The sequence below is a fragment of the Pan paniscus genome, chromosome 8 (assembly GCF_029289425.2).
Source record: "Pan paniscus chromosome 8, NHGRI_mPanPan1-v2.0_pri, whole genome shotgun sequence".
Lineage (NCBI taxonomy): Eukaryota > Metazoa > Chordata > Mammalia > Primates > Hominidae > Pan > Pan paniscus.
Genome location: NC_073257.2, coordinates 106,021,069 through 106,044,437, shown reverse-complemented (window position 1 = coordinate 106,044,437; position 23,369 = coordinate 106,021,069). Strand labels below are relative to the sequence as shown.

Below are 23,369 nucleotides of genomic sequence, written 5' to 3'. Positions count from 1 at the left end.
CTCCTATCACCACACTGCCAGGTGATTCTTGTCTTCAGCGTATACCTAAAGATATTACATTGAGCATAAGAGGATCCTACACATCAGAGCAGAGGCTTTTGTAAACTTTCCTCATTACCCATGATCCATCGGGGCTTTAAAAATGGCAGGAAGTTATTGTTTAATGGGTATGGAGTTTCAGCTTAGGATGATGAAAAATCTTGTGAGAGAGGCAATGGTAACAATTGCAAAACAATGTGAATGTACTTAATGCCACGGAACTGTACACTTTATTTTTTATTTTTTAGAGACATGATCTCATTCAGCTGGGACTACAGACATGCACCACCACACCCAGCTAATTTTTTTTTTTTTTTTTTTAAAGACAGGATTTCTCTATGTTGCTCAGGTTGGTCTTAAACTCTTGGCCTCAAGCAATCCTCCTGCCTCAGCCTCCCAAAGTGCTGCGATTACAGGCTTGAGCCACTCCACCTGACCTGTACACTTTAAAATGGTTAAGATGATCAATTTTGTTATGTATATTTTACCACAATTTCTAAGATGGCAGGATCCTAACCTCTTAGCTGCCTTAGGGAAGGTGTCTCTGACACCCCCTCCTGTTGACCCAGAGGAAAGTGAAGTTTAATCCTAAGGGACCCCTTGAGAAAGGGACTACTAAAAGGCAACAGATGAAGCCAAGTTGGCCCTGTGTGGCCCCTCTTCAGTTTTGAGCTGGCTGTGTACACTCAGGTTGAGGGGACAGGGCTGTGCTTGTACGAGTTCCCAAGAAACTGCATCACACCTCATCCCCTGCCTGCCCACCGTGAAACAAACCAATGTCCAGTCCCTAACATAACCCATAGGTGTCCATGGACATGGGACAGAGGGAAGAGAGGAGCCCAAAGGATGGTAGGGAAAGAGCCCTCTTCAGGTTTCTAATGTTAGCTCCCCCAGGGATCATCTACAAGTACTTCAGGCCATTCTGATTTCGGCTCAAATGTCATCTCCTTAGAAAGGCTTTGCCTGCTTGAAAGCAGCCCCTCCTCCACACCCATTACTTTCTATAATATTACCCTGCCTGGTTGTCATTTGAGCATGCACCACCACTGGAAATTATATTTATTACTTATTTGCACACTAGTAACTTGTTTGCCTCCCCGGACTAGAACTAGAATTTCCTGAGAGCTGAGAATGTGCTACTTGTGTTTACTGCCCATTCTCAAGGCCTCACTTGAGACACGGTGGGAACCCAATAAGTATTTGTAGAATAAATAAATGAATCAGCCTCATTTGTTTCCTTTTGTATAATCAGTTCTTTCTACCTCACAAGGTGATTTGTAGGAAGGGTCAAATGAGATCAGATATGCCAAAGTGTTACAAAAGGAAAGGTATCACATACATGGTGAGGTTATTGTGCTTGGCAGGGAGGGGGGCAGTTCACAAAACCCTGAGTGCCTTACAAGGCCTCCTTCTGTGACCTTGGCATGGTGATATGCTCCCTCGTCACTTCACTCCTCCTAGGTGGAGTGGAGATTTGTCTGGAATCTAAAAATGACAGTGTTCCACTCTGCAGATCATCCAAACAGAATGCAACCAAATTATTACAAGGTGAGGCCTCTCAGAGAGTTTTCTTACTAAGGGGCTCAAATAACAAGATGATACTTATGAAGTTAGGGATCTGCCAGGAAGGCAAACTTAGGGGAAGAACACAAAGATGCTTCCTGCCTTGGGTTAGTTGGGCTAAACAAGTATGAATTGAGTGAGTCGCTAGTATATTCCAGTTCCTGGGCTCAGTCCCAAGGATAGAGAGAGAGGTGACTGAGATTGTTACAGTGGAGTGGGGGAGACAGTTACTAAACAGAAAACTCAAAGTCAGTATGGTGAATCTGGCCTACACTAGTCAAGGAAGGCTTTCTAGAGTGACTGATGCCTAAATGAATTTAAAGTATAAAGGATAGAGGAAAGAGGGGTTGGGGAAGAGTGAGTGGCCAAGGTAAGACACAGAATAGAAAGACTACACAGAGTTTAGGGAGTTCCAAGTAGTGAAAGCTTTGGGTATTTATTGCTGGAGTATCTATGTTGTGAAAAGGTTGGGGTGCAGGGGAGGGAAGGGGACCAGAAGATGTACCTGGAGAAGTGGGCAGCAGCCACTCTCCCACTTTGGGCTAACTGCAGCCCCTCTGTCAGCACTGATGCAGCCACTACACTGCCCTGCCCTGTGAGGTGATGAGGAAGCTGCACCGTCCAGGGTGAGACTGCCTGATGCACAGCTTCCCAGGCAATCGTGAATTAGTGACACGGCCGATGTTTTCCAGCATGTGAGGCTGGAAATTCCTTCCATTGATACCTCTCTCCAGTTTCCCTAAGCCTCACACCTCCAAACTCAAGTCCTCCCTGTTTGCAGCACAGGGAAGTCTAGTTTATCTTTTGAGTGTCACCTGTTTCTACTCCCAGCCAAGCTTGACTTGCCCTATTGGCTACTGGACCAATGAATGGGCTCATCCTGGGCAGAATTCCATAGGCATGTGTCTGAAACAAGAGGCCTCAAAAGATAAACCAGAGTTCCCTGTGCTGCAAACAGGGAGGACTTGAGACCGGAGGGGTGAGACTTGGGGAACTGGAGAGAGGTATCAAGGGAAGAAATTCCCAGGTTCACATGCTGGAAAATATCGGCCATGTTACTGATTCGCAATTGCCTGGGAAGTTGTATACCAGGCAGTCTCACCCTGGGACGGTGCAGCTTCCTCAACACCTGGCAGGGCAGGACACCTGCTACATCAGTACTGATGAAGAGGTGCTGCAGTTAGCCCAACATGGAAACTCCTCTGAGCCCTGAGTGAAGGCAGCAGAAATGAACAGAAGGAGTAGAGCCCTGGGGTTTTAGTAAAATGCTTATGCCCCAAATTTGGTCACCTGATATGATATGATTCAGAGTATGAAAGGCAGAAAACCAGAGGGAGAGAGGGAAAGAAGAGAGAGAAGAAGGTCCCTCCATTTCTTTTCTCTGTTTTACACTGGAGCTGCCTCAATCCTATGCACTTAGAAAAAAAAAGGAAGAGGCTAACAGTTGCTCACCTGGGGTTATATTTTCAGGGGCTGACAAACAAGAATTTTAAATTTTATATATTCATTTGGATATTTGTAAGAAGAAAAATGTTTTCAAATCCAACCCACCCGTCCCCAGATAAATCACTCCAGCTTTGGTCAGAACCTGGGGACAGAGGTGAAAATCCTTATCTCACTAGGACACTCATTTTTCCCATTCCTCCCCATAGCCTCCAGCTCTTCCAGCTTACTGGCACCAACAGCGTCCTGTTGTGGTTAAGCATAGCAAGTGGCTTCCCTGTCATAAGAGGTGAGATGGTTTGGATGTTTGTCCCCTACAAATCTCATGTTGAAATGTGACCTCCAATGTTGGAGGTGGGGCCTAGTGGGAGATACTGAATCATGGAGTGTATTCCTCATGAATGGTTTAATGCCATCCCCTTAGTGATGGTGATGAGTTCTCTCTCAGTTAGTTCACACAAGATCTGGTTGTTTAAAAGAATCTGGAACCTCCCCCTTCTCTCTGTCTTGCTTGCTCTTTGGTAATGTGACATGCTTGCTTCCACTTCACCTTCCATCATAAGTAAAAGCTCCAAAGCCTCACTAAAAGCCAAACAGATGCCAGTGCCATACTCATACAGCCTGCAGAACTGTGAGCCAACTAAACCTCTTTTCTTTGTAAGTTACCCAGCCTCAGGCATTTCTTTATAGCAATGCAAGAATGACTAACACAGAAAATCAGTACTGGGGACTGCGGCATTGCTATAAAAATACCTGAAAATGTGGAAGTGGCTTTGGAAATGGGAAATGGGCAGAGGCTGGAAGAGTTGGAGGGCTCAGAAAAAGACAGAAAGATGGGGGAAAGTTTGCTACTTCTTAGGGAGACTGGTTAAATGGTCATGACCAAAATACTGATAGAAATATGGGCAGCAAAGTCCAGGCTGATGAGGTCTCAGATGGAAATGAGGAAGTTATTGGAACTGCAGTGAAGGTCACCTTGTTATACCTTAGCAAAGAACTTGGCTCCATTGTGTCCAAGTCCTTGGGATCTGTGAAAGTTTGAACTTAAGAATGATGACTTGGGGTATTTGGCAGAAGAAATTTTTTAAGCAGCAAAGCATTCAAGAGGTAGCCTGACTGCTTCTAACAGCCTACAATCAGGTGTGATCAGTCTAAGGAATGACTTAAAGTTTGAACTCTTATTTAAAAGGAAAACAGAGTATAAAAGTTTGGAAAATTCACAGCCTGGCCATGTGGTAGAGAAGAAAAGCCTGTTTTCAGGGGAACAATTAAAAAGGGCTGCAGAGCAACCACTTGCTAAAGAGATTGGCATGACTAAAAGAGAGCCAAGTGCTAATATCCTAGACAACAGGAAAAAGGCCTTGAAGGCATTTCAGATCTTCCAAGCTGCCCCTCCCATCGCAGGCTCAGAGGCTAAGGAGGAAAGAATGGTTTCAGAGGCCAGACCCTGGACACTCCTGCCATGTTTAGCCTCAGGACACGGCTGCCCCAGTTCCAGCTGTGGCTCAAAAGATTCCATGTACAGCTCAGGCTGCCTCTTCTGAGAGTACAAACTGCCATATGCCCTGGTGGCTTCCATGCGGTGTTAAGTGTGCAGGTGCACAGGATGCAAGTGTGACACAGGATGGCAGCTTCCCCCTAGATTTCAGAGGATGTATCAGAAAGCCTGGGTGCCCAGGCAGAAGCCTGCCATGGAGGGAGAGCCCCCACATAAAGGGACTCTACCAGGACAGTGCCAAAGGAAAATGTGGGGTGGGAGCCCCCACACAGTGTTTTGTACCTAGTGGAGCTACCTAGTGGAGCCGTGGAAAGGTGGCTGTAACCCTCCAGACCCCAGAATGGTAGAGCCACCAGCAACTTGCACTCTTCAAGCCTGGAAAAGATACAGATAGCAGACTCCAACCTGTGAGAGCAGCCACGGGTACTGCACCTTGCAAAGCCATAAAGCACCAGTGTGCTCTGAATGTGGGACATGGAGTCAAGGATTATATTGGAGCTTTAAGGTTTAATGCCTGCCCTGTTTTGTTTCAGATTTGCTTCGGGCTTCTTGCCCCTTTCTTTGGGCCAATTTCTCCCTTTTGGAATGGGAATGTTTACCAAATGCCTGTACCACCATTGTGTCTTGGAAGTAAATAAGTTGTTTTGATTTTATAGACTCATGGGTAGAAGGAAATGAGTCTTAGATGAGACTTAGGAATTGGTACTTGATGGTGGAATGAGTTAAAACTTTAAGGACTATTGGGAAGGGATGATTGTATTCTGCAATATAAGAAGAACGTGAGATTTAGGGGACCAAGGGCAGAATGACATAGTTGGATGTTTGTGCCCTCCAAATCCCATGCTGAATTGTGACCTCTAATATTAGAGGTGGGACCTAGTGGAAGGTGTTTGGATCATGGGGATGGATCCCTCATGAATGGCTTAGTGCCATCCCCTTGGGGATGAGTAAGTTCTCACTCCATTAGTTCACATGAGATCTGGTTGTTTAAGAGTCTGAGACCTCCCCCTTCTCTGTCTCTTGCCCCTGCTCTTGCCATGTGACATGCTGGCTCCTCTTGCCTTCCACCATAATTGTAAGCTTCCTGAGGCCCTCACCAGAAGCACATGCCAGTACCATGCTTCCTATGCAGTCTGCAGAATGGTGAGCCAATTAAAATCTCTTTTTAAATTTTTAATAAATTACCCAGCCTCAGTTATTTCTTTATAGCAATTCACGAGAAGACTAACACAAGAGGTCAAAGGTGTGTTACTAGTTGACCCCTGGGAGGTGATGGGACCAGAGCAGTAAGGAGCAGTACTTAGAGTTCACCTCTAGCATCCATCCATGGTTCCACCCTGCAAAACCCATACACACGGCTCAGCCTCTCTCATCTACTTCTGAGTCCCCAAAATGAATAGGTCTCCTTCCTCTAAGCCATGGCAGCAACACTAAGAAGGAGCATTTTCTACCTCCTTTCTCCTTATGTGCCTCTTGTTGCCCCAGATGGCTTGTTACCTCCTGGCTGACTATTTACCAAAGTATTCCAGCCTCTGGGGCACTTCAGCAGTCTCCTAGAAGCAAATTCCTGTAGGATGGACAGATGTAAAAGTTGGAAACAAGGCATATTCTATCAATAGTGGAATGATTAAATAAAACATCATACATTCACCAGGCATGATGGCTTAAGCTTGTAATCCCAGCACTTTTGGAGGCTGAGGCAGGCAGATCACTTGAGGTCAGGAGTTCGAGACCAGCCTGGCCAATGTAGTGAAACGCTGTCTTTATTAAAAATGCAAAAATTAGCCGGGTGTGGTAGCACGCACCTGTAATCCCAGTTACTCAGGAGGCTAAGGCAGAAGAATAGCTTGAACCAGGGAGGTGGAGGTTGTAGTGAGCTGAGATCATGCCACTGCACTCCAGCCTAGGTAAAGGAGCAAAACTCCATCTCAAAAACAAACAAAACAAAATATGGTACATTTGTACCCAGAAAGCAGGTTTTATTGTTTTTGTGACTTAGCTCTAGATGAATTTACCTGGAAAGATTTTCAGAGCATATTGTTACTTTTTTTTTTTTTTTTTTTTTTTTTTTTGAGACAAGGTCTCACTCTGTTGTCCAGGCTGGAGTGCAGTGGCACAATCACCACTCACTGCAGCCTCAAACTCCCAGGCTCAAGCAATCCTCCTACCTCAGCCTCTCGTGTAGGTAGGACTATAGGTGTGTGCCACCATGTCCAGATAATTTTTCTTTTTCCTTTTTCTTTTTTTTGGAGAGATGGGGGTTTCACTATGTTGCCCGTGCTGGCCTCGAACTCCTAGCTTCAAGCAATCCTCCCACTTTGGCCTACCAAAGTGCTGGGATTACAAGCATAAGCCACCATGCCTGGCCATATTCTTAAAAATAAAAATAAACCGAACAAAACATAATATGAACTCATTTATAGAAAACAAAAGAAAACCACACACGAAAACAAAAGTGTATCTTTATGTGCATGTGCATGTGTGTAACTATGTAAATACATAGAAAAAAGTCTATAAGAATACCCACCAGACCAAATAACTCCAAAAAAAAAAAAAAAAAAGAAAGTAGGCTTTGATGGGGACTAACAGGGGGCTTTTAACCTATATGCAGTTTACATTATTTAGAAACAAGGATGTATTCACGCTTCTGGAAACACCAGTAGCAAAAAAAAAAAAAAAAAAAAAAAAAAAGAGAGAGAATGTATTTGTATATCACTTCTGTAATTAAAAATATAATTTTTTAAACCTGAAATTGTTAGGAGATTCTTTTCATCCTGCAGAACTTTGCTTTAACAAGTTACATACTAGCACCAGGAAGGCAGTGGAACTAGTTCCCACTTGGGCAAGGGTTTGTTTACACTGCTTATCTAAAGTTAGAGCCAACAATGCTAATGATTCTGAATAGCACCAGCCACTCCTTGGCCATCCCCTCCCCTCCCACCCACAGATTCAACTATCACCTCTATGTAGATGACTTCCAAATGCCTCTTTCCAGACACAGCCTTTCCTTGGAGCTACAGTCCTGATTTTCCAACTTCCTCTTCAGTAGAACCAACACACATGTAGAAAACCAGACTCCTGTCCTCTCTCCCTCTCCCTAATCCAGCTCTTCTGCCTAACTTCCTCCTTCCTATGAACCGGTACCTATTTTTTCCCCTAGAAACCCAGAAAGGAAACTTCCTAATCACCCATAGTCCTCTTTATCAACACACCCACCCCCAAATATCCAATCAGCTGTCACATTCTAATAAGTTTTCTAAAAGGTTCTTCCCAACTAATAACTCCCTGTGTTGCCACTGACACCACCTCAATTCAGATCCTTTGCATACATCATCAGGACTAGCAGAATCACCCTCAGTGGTCTCCCTGCTCTTAACTGCTTTGACCCACTAACTAGATGTCCCATTTGGTAAAGGACCAACATTCCACCCTGCCACGGTCATTTTGAGCCTTCATTCCATCACCTATTGTATCAGCTATTTTCCCAGCTTTGAGTCATTTGCCAATTTGGGAAATATGGCTTTATGCCTTCTCCAAGTATCTGATAAAAATGTTAAAGTGAGCTTAGCCAAGAACAAGGTTCTGACTGCAGATCTGTTTCCAAGGAAACCTAGAGCTTAGTACTAAAGTAAAGAAAGTAAATTTAAAAAAAAACAAGTAGTGTTGGATGTTTTTGACACCATCTCATTTATACCTTACAACAATCCCTTGTAGGAGGTATTGTTACCCCAAATTTTAGAGACTTTGAAACTGAGGCTGAGAATGGCTAGGTAAACATGTGAAAAAGTCTCACAGTTATTAAATGGTGGACTTGTCATTTGAACTTGTCTGTTGATTCCACAGCTCACGGTTTTTCCACCACACAGTAGAAACCTTTCATGGATCCTTACCTTCTAAAAGGTAAAGCACATGTCTCTTAATCTGCACTGAACGTCTTTCACATTCTAGCTCCAAACTTATCTTCGTAATAATAGATGATATTACATGTCAAACACAGTAATAAGTTTTACATGCTCTATTTCATTTAATCCTCATCACAACCCCATGAAGTAAGTGCTATGATTATGTCCATTTTACAGATTCAGAAGCTGAGGCATAGAGAGATTAAAAATAGCTTAATCTGTAAATCAGAAATTATCTAAAAATAATTTCTTAAGAATAGCTTCATCAAGGCCCACCCAGTTAGAAAACAGCAAAGCTGGATCAAACCCGGGTATGCCTGATTAGAGAGATATTTAGAAGGCAGAATGGGCAGGAATTCCCATTTGTACAACCTATCAACATGTATTTCTTGAGACCTTTGTCACATGTTCAATATTGTGTGAGGGCTGGAAATAAGAGAAATGAACAACCAACAAAAGTCCCTGGCCTTGGCTTCATAGGGCACACACACACTCTATTGGGAAAGACAAACATTAGAATGGAAAGCAGCAGCGTTTCATGACTGGGAAGGTGAGGCCTTCAGTGCTAAGAAACCACAGACTCAATCAGGTGAGGGTTTTGGTCTCAGCAAGTGGTTTGATTAAGGTTCTACTCACTACGATGGAGAACTCAGGAGAAACGGGTTTAGGAAAAGATGCATTCAGTTTGGGACACGAGTTTTGGGGAGATGCTACCCAGCCAACCCGATATGCAGCTTTGGAGCTCAGAAGTGAGAATTAGGCTGTGGAGAGGCTTAGAATCATTGGTGTAAAGGTGCAACTGCACTCACAGAGGTGGAAGTCCTTACCAGACATTTCTTGGTAAAGATGCTGAGAAGTTCAGGTATTTGTCCATGTCTCTCTAACTGACTGAAACATCTTTGATGGCAAATCCTGGATATAGAATGAGGAATGCAGTAAACATTCTAGTTACAGAATGAACCAAAGTCCTTAATTTCAAAACGAGTAACAAAGCCATAAATCAATAGTAGAGCATTTATGTGAACTAGTTACTCTAGATTAACCTGAATGGCTTCCTCAATACAAGAGCAACCAATGTCCTGGGCATCCTCCCAAGTTTTTGCTGAGTCTTCCCACTGAATAGAACTGGTCACAAGGTGAGCATTTGCTGTCTCTCCTTGTACATTCTAGTCTGATTCCTTGGAATGTGCTACCTCAGTCCCAGCAGCCCTTGCTTCCAGAATTCTTCAAATTAAAAATAAATTTCTCCAAAAAGGAAGGAACGAGGATGGAAATGTTTAGCAAAAGAAAACACCAGGTAACAGCAACAGAAGTCTCTTTCCCATGAGTGAAGTTAGAGTTTTAACTAAGCCCCTTTAACAAAACATTGTCAAAATTTACAACTTACAAATGATTCCTCACTTATAATGCTTTGTTCTATCCTTCCATAAATAAATAACAGTTGGAAACACTGAGAAACAGAGAGAGTGAGCAACATCTTGTTTCACAAATGACAGAAAGTGTCAGGTCCCCACCTGCATGATCATCTGGCTCAGGTAAACTCAGATGGGCAGTTGCTGTGGGGACCTTGCTCACCATTGTCCCCACCAGCCAGCATAGTGCCTGACACAGGGGAGTGACTCAAAATAACTGCTGAATGGATCAGTGATGAATGGATGAGAAAAGATGGTTGAAAAAAAGTCCAAAATTGTGGGCAAAAAGGAGACAAGGATGAGGGGCAACACATAAGCAACAAGAATGTGAAGAAGGCAACCAACCACCTTCTTACATCTTGGGCTCAGATTCTCCTCAGCTTCTCCACAAAGACACCCAGCAGTAGCTAAATCTCTGGGTCAGTTTCTGAGTCCCACAGGTGCTGTCAAACGCAGAGTTAAAGTATTTGACATTTAATTTTTAAGTTTTATATCTACTTTCTCTTTTCATTTCTATATGCCTTAGGAACACTTTTTCCCCCCTTAAGCTTTCACCTAAACTAAAACTTGACATTGAATTAGACTATTACTAGATTCTAAGGTCATGATTTGGACCAAGCTTCATCTTGCAGGTTTGCTGCTCTGCTATTTAATGTTTTACTCCAGAAAAGGAAGTCCATACTGTGTGTCCAGAATCCTCAAGGATGGTGTCTATCCATCTGATAATAGAGTTCAAATTCTGCCTGTCTTGGGAGGAACACAAAGAAATGAGAGTATCCTTGCTTACAATTTTTTTTTTTTTTTTGAGATGGAATCTCGCTCTGTCACCCACGCTGGAGTGCAGTGGCGCGATCTCAGCTCACTGCAACCTCTGCCTCCTGGCTTCAAGCAATTCCCTGCCTCGGCCTCCCAAGTAGCTGAGATTACAGGCGCCCACCACCATGCCCAGCTAGTTTTTGTATTTTTAGTAGAGACGGGGGTTTCACCATCTTGGCCAGGCTGGTCTCGAACTCCTCACCTCGTGATCCACCCGCCTCAGCCTCCCATAGTGCTGGGATTACAGGCATGAGCCACTGCACCCAGCCTACAATTTTTTTTAAAAGGCATTTCATTTTCATCTCACAGGAAGGCCATTTTAGAGGCTACCCTTGATTTAACACCAAAACTTCTTACAAGAGCACAAGCCCCAGTTACCCAATCCATGGTGTGCACTTCATTCTCCTTATACTCGCCCACATAAACAGTGTCCCTAGCTCCTTACCACATCTGAATCTGCACCTGTCACTCTTAGGAAAGCACACGGGGTCTCCAGGAATTCAATCTATGTACACTCAGGAGCAGCAAGCTAATTTTAATTCTCGCATTTGATGACCATGGCTAAAGTACAGCTAATTTTTTAAGTTCAAAGTAAAATCCAAGTGGCTTCTAGATTAATATCTCTATTTTAGAGATACAACTGATTAACAAACAGATAATGAACTGCCACAGCAGAATTGCAAACGTGGTTTAATGATGGGAAATTTGTGAACCTGATAGAACACATCAGCAGGTCAAATGTGAAAAAGCATAAAATCATCTCCAAGATTACCTTTTTGGCATTTGATAAAATTCAACTGCCTTTCATCTTTTGCTTAAATCCAGGAATACAAAACTACTTCTTCAAAGTAATTTAAACTATTTTAAACCAAAAGCCAACATTATGCCTTCTAGAAAGTATGAAAAGCATTTCCATTAAAATCAGGAGTAAAATAAAACAGTCTATTATCCTCACTCAGTTATTAATGTTCTAGAATTACTAATTTAAAAGAGAAGTAATCATTATTTGTGGGTAATATAATTCTCTACCTAGACAGTGCAGGAGAATCTACTAAAAAGTTAAGTTGATTAAATAAAAAATATAAAATCTTTAGAAAATAATGAGTAAGACACAGAACTTCTCCACTATGGACCACTGACCCCATTCATTTCAGAACTGGTATTCCTCGAGTGGTCATCTGCAAGCTTTGTGCTCACATAAACTCTATACTTAATCATATTTTCTGAATCTCATTTGTTAAAGTTGACAATCTTCATGATAGAATGTTAAGCAAGGAATCTAGGATCCAAAATTGCATATGATGTATTTATCATGTGATCCCAATTTTATTTGAAAAAACAAAAGTTCCATTCTACTGCTCCCCAGCTGGGTAGCTTAGGACAAATCCATGAGTCTCTTAGGAGACCGGTTCCTTCAACTCCTCCAAAACCAAGAGGGCCAAGCTTGGACCCTTCTCCTTTCTTCCCCTCAATTGTAAGTATTGGATAATAGCATATAATCAAAAACTAATAAATAAATATAAACAGAAGTATGTCTGTGTTAATAATTTAAGATAAAATATAGAATTGTAGTTGTTAAAGCAAAATTATTTTTGGATTAAAGATTTTTTTAAAAATGAGTATCTCCTAAATGGGTGATATATTTTATATCTGACTCCTTAGATACTGATAGTTCATTAGAAATAGACAGCATGGTGAGAAATGAGCACACTCTCTTAACTTCTATGACTAATTTGATCTGGGCTTGCATGCCTGCAACAGGAACGCCCTCCACCTGTTGTCAGCCATCCCATGACTTGGCATTAGAGACGCCCGGACCATTCTCAGCCAGCAAAAGGCAGTCAAAAGCCTATCCAAGAGTGTCATGGGAGAGCATGCAAGGTTGCCTGATGTCTGTGTTGCACTGCTGGTGCAGGAAATTGATTTTTGGAGTTCTTTTTGCAAACTTATATAGCTTCTATGCATAGCTCAAAAGTTCCTGCCTTCTTCTCTTAGATTCAAATAATAATTGAGCTTTTTTTTTTTCACAACTACCTCTAGATTTACCAATCCCTACCACTGTAAATTTTAAAACTGTGCCCAAGCCATGATGAAAGAAAAACCTCAAGCACAGTAAGCCAGACCGAGTTAGAAGCAAATTAGGTCTGAGTGAATCCACTCAGACCCCGACAGTTAACCAAACTGCTCAAGCTCTGCTCTGTCATCCAAATTCATTCTGCCTTTGTGGAGGGAAAAGGAATACAATTTCATGCCCAGAGTATTTAGCTTTTGTGAATTTTATCCACCTTTCTGAGATTGGCAAAACAGGCTACTAGAGAGGGCTTCAATTCTTCCAGGCAAACATTTCATATGTGAAAAACACGCTCAATCAATGAAATCTGAGTTTGTGTTATTAATAACAACAAATGAATTGAAACTTTCTTTAGAAATCACAGTAACTTGAAACAACTCCTGTGATATCCAAATTAAGCCATGTTATGTGATATTTTAATCCCAGATTTGTATAGCATGTACTTGGTCACAGGCTTTTTTCCCAAATGATTTTTTTCCATTCTCCAGATTTTCCATAGTCAGTAATATTATATAGTTTAAACCTAAAGTGAAGTCATCAAAACAGAGTCTCTCTTTATGTCTGTCTCTTCCTTAATTCTGCATATAGCAGCCTTACTGTTTTATTATTATTATGTGGCTATTCCTATAAAGCAATGAAAATATACAAATGCTAGCTGAATTTTGTTATAGCTCTGAACTTGTGTGCACCCATCATCAGCCCCTCTAAAGGAGACCTTTTATTATTTTTACAAATGGAGCACATTTCCTTGAGGTTACCATACAACCACACAGCCAGCAGTGATGCCACTACTAAGAAGAGAGAGATAAGAGGTTTGGGGCAAACATCACTGATGACACTGGCCAGTACTGTTTGACTAACAGCCCTGTCAAGATTAGGCACCCTATCTATGTTTTGTTTTATTTTCCCCAGATATCTTCCTCCTTCCTCTTCAAGCAAGTAGCCCTGTACTCACTGCTTCAGAGGAGGGATATGGGGGGCTGAGGGCAGACCTATGAGCCTTTTTGGCTTTTGTTTTAAAAACTTAAACCCTAAGAGCACAGAGGAAAGGGTTAAAGGGCATTAGTCTGTATCATAGACCCAATATTGAGCAGAAGCAGGGAGGAGACTGGAGCTTTACTCTGACCCTTGCCCCCGTTCCAACTCCTACTGGCTGGTAGTCAGGGGAGAAAAGACAAAATGTCTCATAGGTCCTGAAAGCAGAAGGAACCTCGCTTCCTGGCAGAAGGCAATGAGACCTCAGAGACTTCAGGGAGCTGTGGCTGCTGCACCCATGAGAGGCAGCTCAGTGGCACTGTATATGAAGTCACCTATGGACAAGGACAGTGGCTATTTCAGTGGCAGCTGGGGAGAGAGGAAGTAAGACCTGCAGCTGCAACACCATTCAGAGAGCAGTAGAAGGGATGAAGATATGAGGCTAAATCCTTTTTCTGCCATTCAACTGGGAGACTCAGTAACAACAATAAAAATTATCAAAGAAACTAATATTGGTTAGAATTCTTATTCTAGCCCATGTACAGTTCTAACAACTATAAAATTATCAAAGAAGCTAATATTTGTTAGAATTCTTATTCTACACAATGTACAGTTCTAAGCCTCCGACATGAGTTATTTCATTTAATTCTTACAAAACCTATTTGATAGGTACTACTGTTACCCCTCTATAATGTAGATGAGGATGCTTAGGCCCAAACAGGCCAAGTATCTTGCACAAGGCCATGCAAATGATAAGTAGTAGAGGCCAGATATAAATGAACCTAAGCAACCTGACTCCAGATCCCAAACTTATAAAATGAAATGAGGGAAAATACAGTTATATTTCTTGTACATCCAAGTCTATGGCAAGTCTATTTAGTTCTTCTCAAACTTGTCTCTTTGTCTAACAATAGAGCCCCTCTTTCACGCAAAATCTAAAACAGAGCCCCAGTATATAAGACAAATAAGAGCAGGACTGCTCGGTAAAAGCCGAAGTAAACGATAGAGATCTTCATTCCTCAGCATCTCCCTCACCCTGCAGAGGCCCCAAACACTCCTGGAACATAGTTTGAAAACCCCTGTTCCCAACCAATATCACTCTGAATTATGTGCTTGAGAGACAAAAGCAGCCCAGCTAGAACACCAACAACAGCCAGCATAATCAAAGGAAAAAGGCAAAAATAATCCCCCACTGGCAGTTACCGAGGGCCATTCCAATCTGGGCCCTGACACTAACCAGCTCAAGTTTGAGCACTGGAGGGCCCAGAGGTGGTGGAATTCCGGGCTGGAGCAGAGAGTCAGGAATGAGGCAAATCCAATAAACAGGCAGAGGCGGGAAGCAGAGCCAACAGGGCGCTGGGGCCAGCGGTCTGTGGTGAGCGAGGCGGCTGCAGGAACAGAGGTGGGAGCGAGAGGGAGGCCAGCCCAGGAACTGCTCCCACGGCTTCGGGCTGTCCAGATGCAGTCTAGGAGATGGCAACAGTGAAAACTTACGAGTATTTCAATAACCAGTGTTCTGGGGAAGAAAAAAACCAACTACACTGCCCTCTTTCTCACCAATTCCAACATTGCATTTTCCCCACGTACAGTCACGTACCATTCAGTGGCTGATAGTGTCAGACTCAACAGCCAGAAATGCCTGCCTTTGGGAGTAGTGTGGGTGACAGTTAAGAGTGCCAGAATGCTTGGACTCACATCCCGGATCTCCTGCATACTAGCTGTGTGACCTTGGGTAATTTACTTAACCTCTCAGTGCCTCAGTTTCCTCATCCGTGATATGCAGATAATAAAAGTACCTACCTCAGAAAGTGGGTTGTGGGGATTAAACAAGTTAGTACCTATAAATTGCTTAGAACAATACCTAGTATGAAGCTCTTACTAAATGCTAGCTATATTATCATTCTCTTATTTTGATAGCTTTCTTCTCACTCCTGACTGCTTTCTCTTTATTCTTCCATGCTGTATTAGTTTCCTATAGCTGCTGCAACAAATGACCACAAACTTAGTAGTTTAAATAATACCAATGTGCTACCCTACAGTTCTGGAGGTCAGAAGTCTAAAATGGGTTAGTAGGGCTACATTCCTTCTGGAGGCTCTAGGAAAGAACTCATTTTCTCTCCTTTTCCAGCTTCTAGAGGCTTGGCTCATGACCCCTTCCTCACATCACTCCTGTCTCCTTCTTCTAAGAACACTCGAGATTAGACTGAGCCCACCCAGATCATCCAGGATCATCTCAAGAGCTTTAATTTAATCACATCTGTAAAAGTCCCTTTTGTCACGTAAAGTAACATATTCACAGGTTCCAGGCATTCAGACTTGGACATCTTTGGTAGATCATGATCTAGCCTACCATCTCCACCTCCCCAAAACCTAACACTGCAGACTGGGAAGACTTGAGGAGCCCTGGGGGAAGAAACAGTAATATTAGTAGCTAACTTTGAGCACTCAGGATGTGTCTGTCTCTATGCAAAGTGCTTTAGGTGAACCATCTCACTTTGGCCTCAAAGCAACCCTGTACAACTACTATTGCTATTTTACGCAAAGGTCAGTTGCTCATCCAAGGTTGTACTAGGTAAACCCCAGGGAAATTTGATTCTAGAGAATCTTGTATTTACGAATAGAGTGTCCAGGCTCTATACCTTAAGCCATGATAACTGGATTCAGGGAGTCAGGTGGGGAAAGATCATTAGGGGCCTCAGAGACTGTGCTACAAGAGGTATACATGCCCCCTGGCTGCAAAGAGACAGGGGGTCCTGCAGAGGCCATGCTAAACTACACACAAAAGGTCAAATGTCCAGAACATCTCCTCCTACTCAAAGGAGAAACCTTGGGGTTACTCAATAATTTCTTCAAAGGCAGGTTTGGACCAAAATCTAAGAAGAGATCACTGAGGCTTGCCACTACTTGAGGAGGAGAAATGAAATGTCCATTCTTGCCCCCAGACCAGCCTTGCAGTTCCAGTCGAACTCCCACAAGAAAAGAGGAATTCAATTTCCCTAGAAAGACTTCCGACTGAGTCAGATTGATGCAGACCCTCCAAAAACACGCCAGGAGGGCTTACAATCCTGGTAGTCCACCAAATGGCCCTCGCCTGTAACAGTTGATCTATACTAGGACCAAACCACCGGCCACCCTCCACCCCATAACAATTATGAATATGTAAGCCCCCACATGCCAAAGATTTCAACATGAGCCCAGTGGTTTCACCAGTACCCACCTCTTTTCCTACCAGTTCTTACACAGTGAATGCTCAAAAACAAGTGTGGCTGACACAGGGTGGAAAGGGGCAAGCTAAACAATTGCTAAGCACGTACGGTGGTTGAACTATCCATGGCATTTCAAAATCTCAACTGCTAAACAATTTAGCCAGATCACTATCTGAAACTTTCTAATGAGCTGAGTTAAAGCTATTAGGTTTCACCTAGCCAAAAAAAAAAAAAAAAAAAGGATGGTTATTTGTTTTGGGTCATGAGCCCAGAGGTTAATGTAGGATAGCACAGTGATCAAGAGAACAGACTCTGGAGACAGCCCACTTTGACTGGCTCCTGACACTGGCACTTCCTTGCCGTGACTTTATGCAAATCACTTGACCTTTCGTTGCTTCAGTTTTCCCATCTTCAAAATGGGCATAATCATGGAAGTCCACACTCCCTAATCCAAATTCTGAGCAGCCAGCCAACTGTGATTCAGAAGCTTTATGGATTTTGTAATGGTAAAAATGCATATGCCATATCTTACATAACACTTTCAATGGTATCTGCAGCAAATAAAATATGCCCATAATTTCTGAAGTAAAAATGTATGTGTAGTTCTCACCAAGTGAGAAAAATAAAGACTGTCATAACTTCACGTCACTTCACACCAAGTTTTGTAGCCAAATTTATGAAAATCACAGTTTTTAGAGCTTTTTTGATTTTGGAAATACAGCTAAAGGATAAGATCTCTCACATTGACTGTGTAATATATAAAAATTAAATGCGTTAATTGATAAAAGTTCTTGGAGTGGTGCCTGGCATGTAGTAAGCACCATAGTGTTACCAACAACAACTTCTATTATTTTCATGTAAAATTTGGAAACTTTAAAGTTATGACTAAATTTCATTTGGAAACCAGTACACTTTGGAGATAATAGGAATTACCCCTTTGAAACAATCCTCTAGGGAAGGATTTTCTGAGATGATGAAAATGTTCTATATCTGCACTGTCCAATACAGTAGCCACTAGCTGCATGTAGCTATCAAGCACTTGAAATATGGGTGGTTAATTTCATTTAACTAATTTCAATTCAAATGTAAATAGCCATATGTGGCTAGTGACTACCATGTTGGACAATGCAGCCTCCGAGGGCTTGGTTCCCAATCTGGCCCACGAAAATCTATTTAAGCCATAACACAGATGAATTATAGCCTCGGTAAAAACCCTGCATTCTGCATCCAGGGAGCAGAGAGGAACACATGATGCTAGAGAGAGTTCTGCCCTTCTTTGTAGGCCACATGGTTGGCCTATAACAAAATGCATCTTTGATATCGTCTTCCTCTCTTTCTCCATTCCCTACTCCTCCATCTCCAACTCTCGTCTTTGAGCCTTACATAACTAAATCACATGCTTCCCTAAAACCCTATCAGAACCTTCCACCCCTCTTCCAGAAGCACCATCTTTCCTAATCACCTGTCTTCCCTCGCCTCAACCAAACCCCTACTTGCTCAACGCCACAGATCTCAACTGAACGTTGGGAGGAAAGCAACTTCAGCAAACAAATTCACACTCTTAGCTGCTTCTACTGTTTTTGGCTTTTCCTCTGCTTCTCCTTCTGAACCCAGAAGCTCTGTTTTATTGTTCTTCCACCGCAGAAGTAGTTCCGGCAGAGAGAGAAGGCATTAAGACTAAAGCAACTGTCCTATATAGGCGCCTGTCAGCCAGGTGTGTGGAACACACACACGCGCGCGCACACACACACACGTGCAGCAAGCCTCACTCTGTGCAAATCCCTCCTCTTGCCCAGGCATGGGAAACATCCCCTGCTGTCTACTTTAGAAAACTCTTCCACCATGCACAGTATTTTTTCAATCTTCTTTTATTCATTTAGAAAGTTACAGGTAACAAACTGCACATCAAACAGTTTTTTTAAAGTATACAACAAAAGCCCAGAGAAGAATGTGACTAAGAATGGTTGTAAATAGAAAAACAAAACCAACCGCCTTCATTGGAATCTAGCTTCTAACCCACTGGAGTATGGAATTTTTAATGACAGGTCAAACTTGGACCACATCCCAGGAGTTTATGTTACTAAGAGGACTGGAAGAATGTCCCTCCAGTTCAATCTCGCTTCTTACCTGGTCCCAAGGCATGAACCGAAGGTGATTATTAGACATGGCTCCTGGGTATAAAAGGAATTTCCCCCATGGGGCTGTAAATAAAGGATAGTGTTAATGGTAAACATTATACATTCCTCTAGCTCCTTTCAATTATATTATCTCCTTCTCCAAAGTAGATATTCATGTTGTAAAACCAAACTCTTAAGATTTAATACTGGCCCACAATTATCTCTAGAGTCTTCTAGGTGCAAGCATTTTGCCATGAAAGCCACAGCAAATGCCTTCAGTAGGGAAAATGAGACATCTACATAAATAACTCCCAGAAGGTAGAGAGCAGAAAGGGCCCTGGAGAAAAAATGCTGCAGAAATCAGAGCAGGGGGAGGTTGGCTGTTTCAGGAAAAGCCTCACACCACCAGCAAAACACAGTTTGAAGGATGGTTAGACTTTAGAGTGGTGGATGTGGGGGAAGATGTGCCATCAGATGGTCTAGATGACAACACCATCAGACATTCTTCAGAAAAGTATTCATGAAGACATCGATGCATACAATAACCTAGAGATAGTCCACCTCTCTCCTCAATGACAACTGGGCACCTGTACAAGCACCTATGGGGTCACCTGCTTCCACCTCCCAAGTCAGGCTCTCAAAAATTCTCCCTAGTGGGGTCAAGCATTCTTGGCCTCAGTAGTGCCCATTCTGTGGCAGCAGCCCTGCCCTACCTCTACGGGGGGTATAAGAAACATGAAAACATACCAATCCTGCAGAGATCTAAAAGACCTACGGGCAAATTTTGCATAATGCAACTGAAATTATGACCTTCGTGCAAATAAAACTTTTGGAAGACGTGAATCCTACTTAACAGGTATTCAGGGAACTCACTATTTAAAATGACACTGATTAATCACTAAATGAGTCTTACACTGAATAATTGGTTAAGTCGGCTGAACTAAGTGTCTGATGGCTTAAATACAGAGCGAGGGGCGAAAGCTCCCACAAATTTACGCTGTGCACCTAACATTCGCCACGACAGAAGACTTCTTGCTCTAGTGTATTTATTACTGTAGCATTAAAGGACTTGAAGGCAAAGCTAGCTATTCTAGTTATCAGTTAGAGCGGGACCTGGTCCAATATTGTATTTTCTAGGACTTGATGTACACAAATCTCTCCAGGAACAATCTCTTGAGCACTTTCCTTGAAATACCACTGCTAAGTACCGCCACAAAAAGAGCTTACGTTTTTCTTTGCACTGGCCACCTCCACACCGTACTCACAACACGAAGGGGCGACCTGAGGCAGGCGTCTGGAGTGAAGGCACTGGCAGGGTGTCCTTTAGCCCCTGCGAGGGCGGCCTGCATGCCCTGGAGGACCGCCCGCCTCGGGTCCCCCGGGAGCGCGAGGACACTTTTCCGCCAGGTACGCGGAGTCGGGCTGCTCCCTTAGGCGGGTCGACTGCCTTGGGAGAGAACCAGCCCATCCTTCCCTTTCTCCAGTCCTCAGGAACCGAGCTACAGAGTCGCTTCCTCACCTCTTGGCTCCTGGCGAGTCTCGCCGGCGTCCCCAAGCGCAGCGTCCCTCTGTGACCAGCCGTCCGCGCGCCTGTCGCTAGCGGCGTCGGGTGTCCCCGCTACTGTGTGTCAGCTGCAGAGCCGATGCCCAGGAACGCGCAGGAGCCAGGCAAGTGCCCGAGAGGCAGAGCCCGGGAGGCAGAGCCCGGGCGCGCCGCCGCTGCCCCTCCCGCCGCGCGAGCCCGCCGCCCGCCGCGTTGCCCACGTTGCCCAGCGTTACCGTGTGGACCCGCGCCGTTCACAGTCCGCGCCCGCCGAGATGTGCGCGCTGCCCGGACAGCGGCGGCTGCGCGGGCGGCAGCGGGGCCCCCGCCCTGGGCTGGGCTTTCCCAGAACTCGCCCGCCCCGGGTGAGAGGCCGCTAGCGCCGCCGCGGGCGGCCGGGCGGGGGAGCGGCCTGTGCCGGGCCCGCCCCCGGCTCTCGCCGCGCGGGGAAGGCGGGCGCGGAGCGAGGACCCGGCCGCCTCCCCCGGAGCTGGCTGCTGGCGGCGCGACCCCTTCCCAGACCCCTGGCCCTGACCCCTAGGAGCCATCCTTTCTGGCGGGAGCCAGAGAGAGCGCTCCTGGGGCGCCCGGCTCCGGGAAGGGCGGGAACTCTGCACACCTCAGGCGGCGGGAATTTACTCTCACACTACCCCAGGGAACCACCCCTGGTTGACAGATATGGAAACTGAGGTTCACGGCAGATAAAGGACACGATCAAGGTCTCTGTAGTAGATGGCAGCACCAAGTCTCGAATCTGTTCTGTCACTCGTTCATTTAATACATATTCATTGAGCCCCATCAATGTGCCCAGCGTTGTGCCAGGCTCCGGAAATACTCCTTTTGCTGGTAATGGTGGCCATCCAGGACTGCGGACTCCAAATCCAGTACTCTTTCATTGCTCAAGCAAACCTGAAGATCTTCACAACTAGAAACTACAGGCTTTGCACAGAACTTCCTTAGCCGCTGGAGCGGCTTTTATGAGTCTTAGGAGAGCCAAGGACCTGGAAAAAAAAAATCAAATCATCATCCTCCTTCCTTTCGCCTAAACCTGTGCCTCCTCCCTCTACCTGTTCTAATGGAAGACCGTTCCCTAGGCCTGACCTCTTCTCCTACATCCGATCAGGACCCATTCCTGTGGCCCATATCGCCTCCCACTGTCCTCTCCCTTGGACCAAATCAATCCTTCAAACCACCGCTGTATTATTCTTCCTTTTTTACAACTTTAATCTATGCAGAAAACTTCACTGGCTCCCTATTGCCCTCCAAACTAACTCTCCATGGCTGTGTAACCCAGCATGCCCTGGCTAATAAGGATCACCCAACAGAATGTCTCTCCCACTCTAGCTCTGTACCTGAACTTAAGCTGAGCCTTCTACCTGGAGCATCTCCTCCCACACACTTTCCTCCTGCTCATGTTTGACCCTTTCTTTCGGGTCCCTCTTAAAAGTGATCTCTCCTTCTTGGAGGCTCCAGAACACAGGAGAGGTTGGAGCAAGAAAGCACAGGAGGCCCAAAGAATCCTGCTGTTAAGAAAAATCTGCCAGTCTGGTCCTTAAACTGTCTTGCTGTTTTCTCACCACTAGGACTTTAATGAAAACTAACATGATTGCCTCCCTGGAGAGCTGATTTCAGAAAGGTCTCTGCAGAGGGCTCTAAAGAAATTCTTTGTTCCTTAAGATCTTGGCATTTTAGCACTAGGACAGTGAGAAGTGGTAATTTACTCAATCCCTGAGGCTGTGTTATCCTGAACAAGTAAATAAAGGGCTGAGGAAAGAGGTAGCATCACTGACAATAAACAAGGTAGGCTATTTATTTAATATACAGTATTATATTATGGTTTTATAATTCATTTAATGATCGAATAATATCAAACTTCATCCATCACCTGGCACCCCCAAAGACTTTTTTTTTTTAATTTGGCACGTGGGAATAGATAGCTACAAACTGGTAAATGCACAAGCAGTTAACATTGAATCCTCCAAATGAGTCATTGCATGATTAGTAAGCAAGGCAAATCTAGGTCCGTTGAGCAGGAAAGTTATCCAAGTGCGATAATCACTGTGGCCCCATCCCTAGAAAGGGGCGCCTTCCTCAAATCTTTGCAAAGAGAGCAGGTCCAGATCAGTGTCCTTTGCTCGCCCCATGGCTCCCTCTCTAAACGAGATTGGAGGGAAGTCGTGTCCCCGAGGCTGCCTCACCACATTGGAATGTCTGAGCTAACAGTACTTCCAGAGTGTTCATTGCTCCTCTGAACAGCACTGCCCAGACTTTCTGGAGATTTTAATTCACTCCCCAACCTCGCCAACAGTTGCACACAAGGTGCCTTTTTTACACCCTGCTCTCTGTTCAGTGAAACACACAGACCATCTCAGGGGAACAATGGCTCCATTCAAGACTTTTTCAGAAGTGCACCATATAACCTCCACTCTGTGGGCTGCTGCCAGCCATTATCTAGAGGAAGAAAGACTGTCAGATAAAGCGCCTGAGAATTGGGAAAGCACTGGATAATTTCCATGGAAAATTCAGCTTCAGTAAACTAAGTTATGCATCTCTTTATACAAGACCATTCTGCATAGACAACAACAACAGCCCCAAGAAACAATCCTGTGGAGACTTTATTTCAGTAAAGTGCATCTATGTTTGAAATTTCAGAAGAAAACACACATGTCTTTTGAGCTTATTACATTACATACTGGTCTCCAGTCAATGGAAATTGATTTAAATACATGATAAACATAGAGACTAGGGAATTTAAGTAGTAAAATTATTTTAAGAAACGGAACC

At 44.0% G+C, this 23,369-nt stretch overlaps 1 protein-coding gene across 4 annotated transcripts in view; it reads right to left on the bottom strand.

Moving 5' to 3' along the window:
- Positions 1–20,892, bottom strand: part of PLCE1 (phospholipase C epsilon 1) — a 337,648-nt gene extending 316,756 nt beyond the window's left edge. For 3 of the 4 annotated variants that reach the window (XM_034931124.3, XM_063607826.1, XM_057298956.2), the window contains exon 1: positions 20,562–20,892. The gene's annotated coding sequence lies outside the window, so the exon portion shown is untranslated. Of the gene's footprint in view, positions 1–9,272; positions 9,358–14,956; positions 15,186–19,052; positions 19,127–20,561 lie in introns of all 4 variants that reach the window. The other variant, XM_055093161.2, reaches the window with a different exon arrangement.
- Between the last annotated feature and the right edge of the window lie 2,477 nt (positions 20,893–23,369).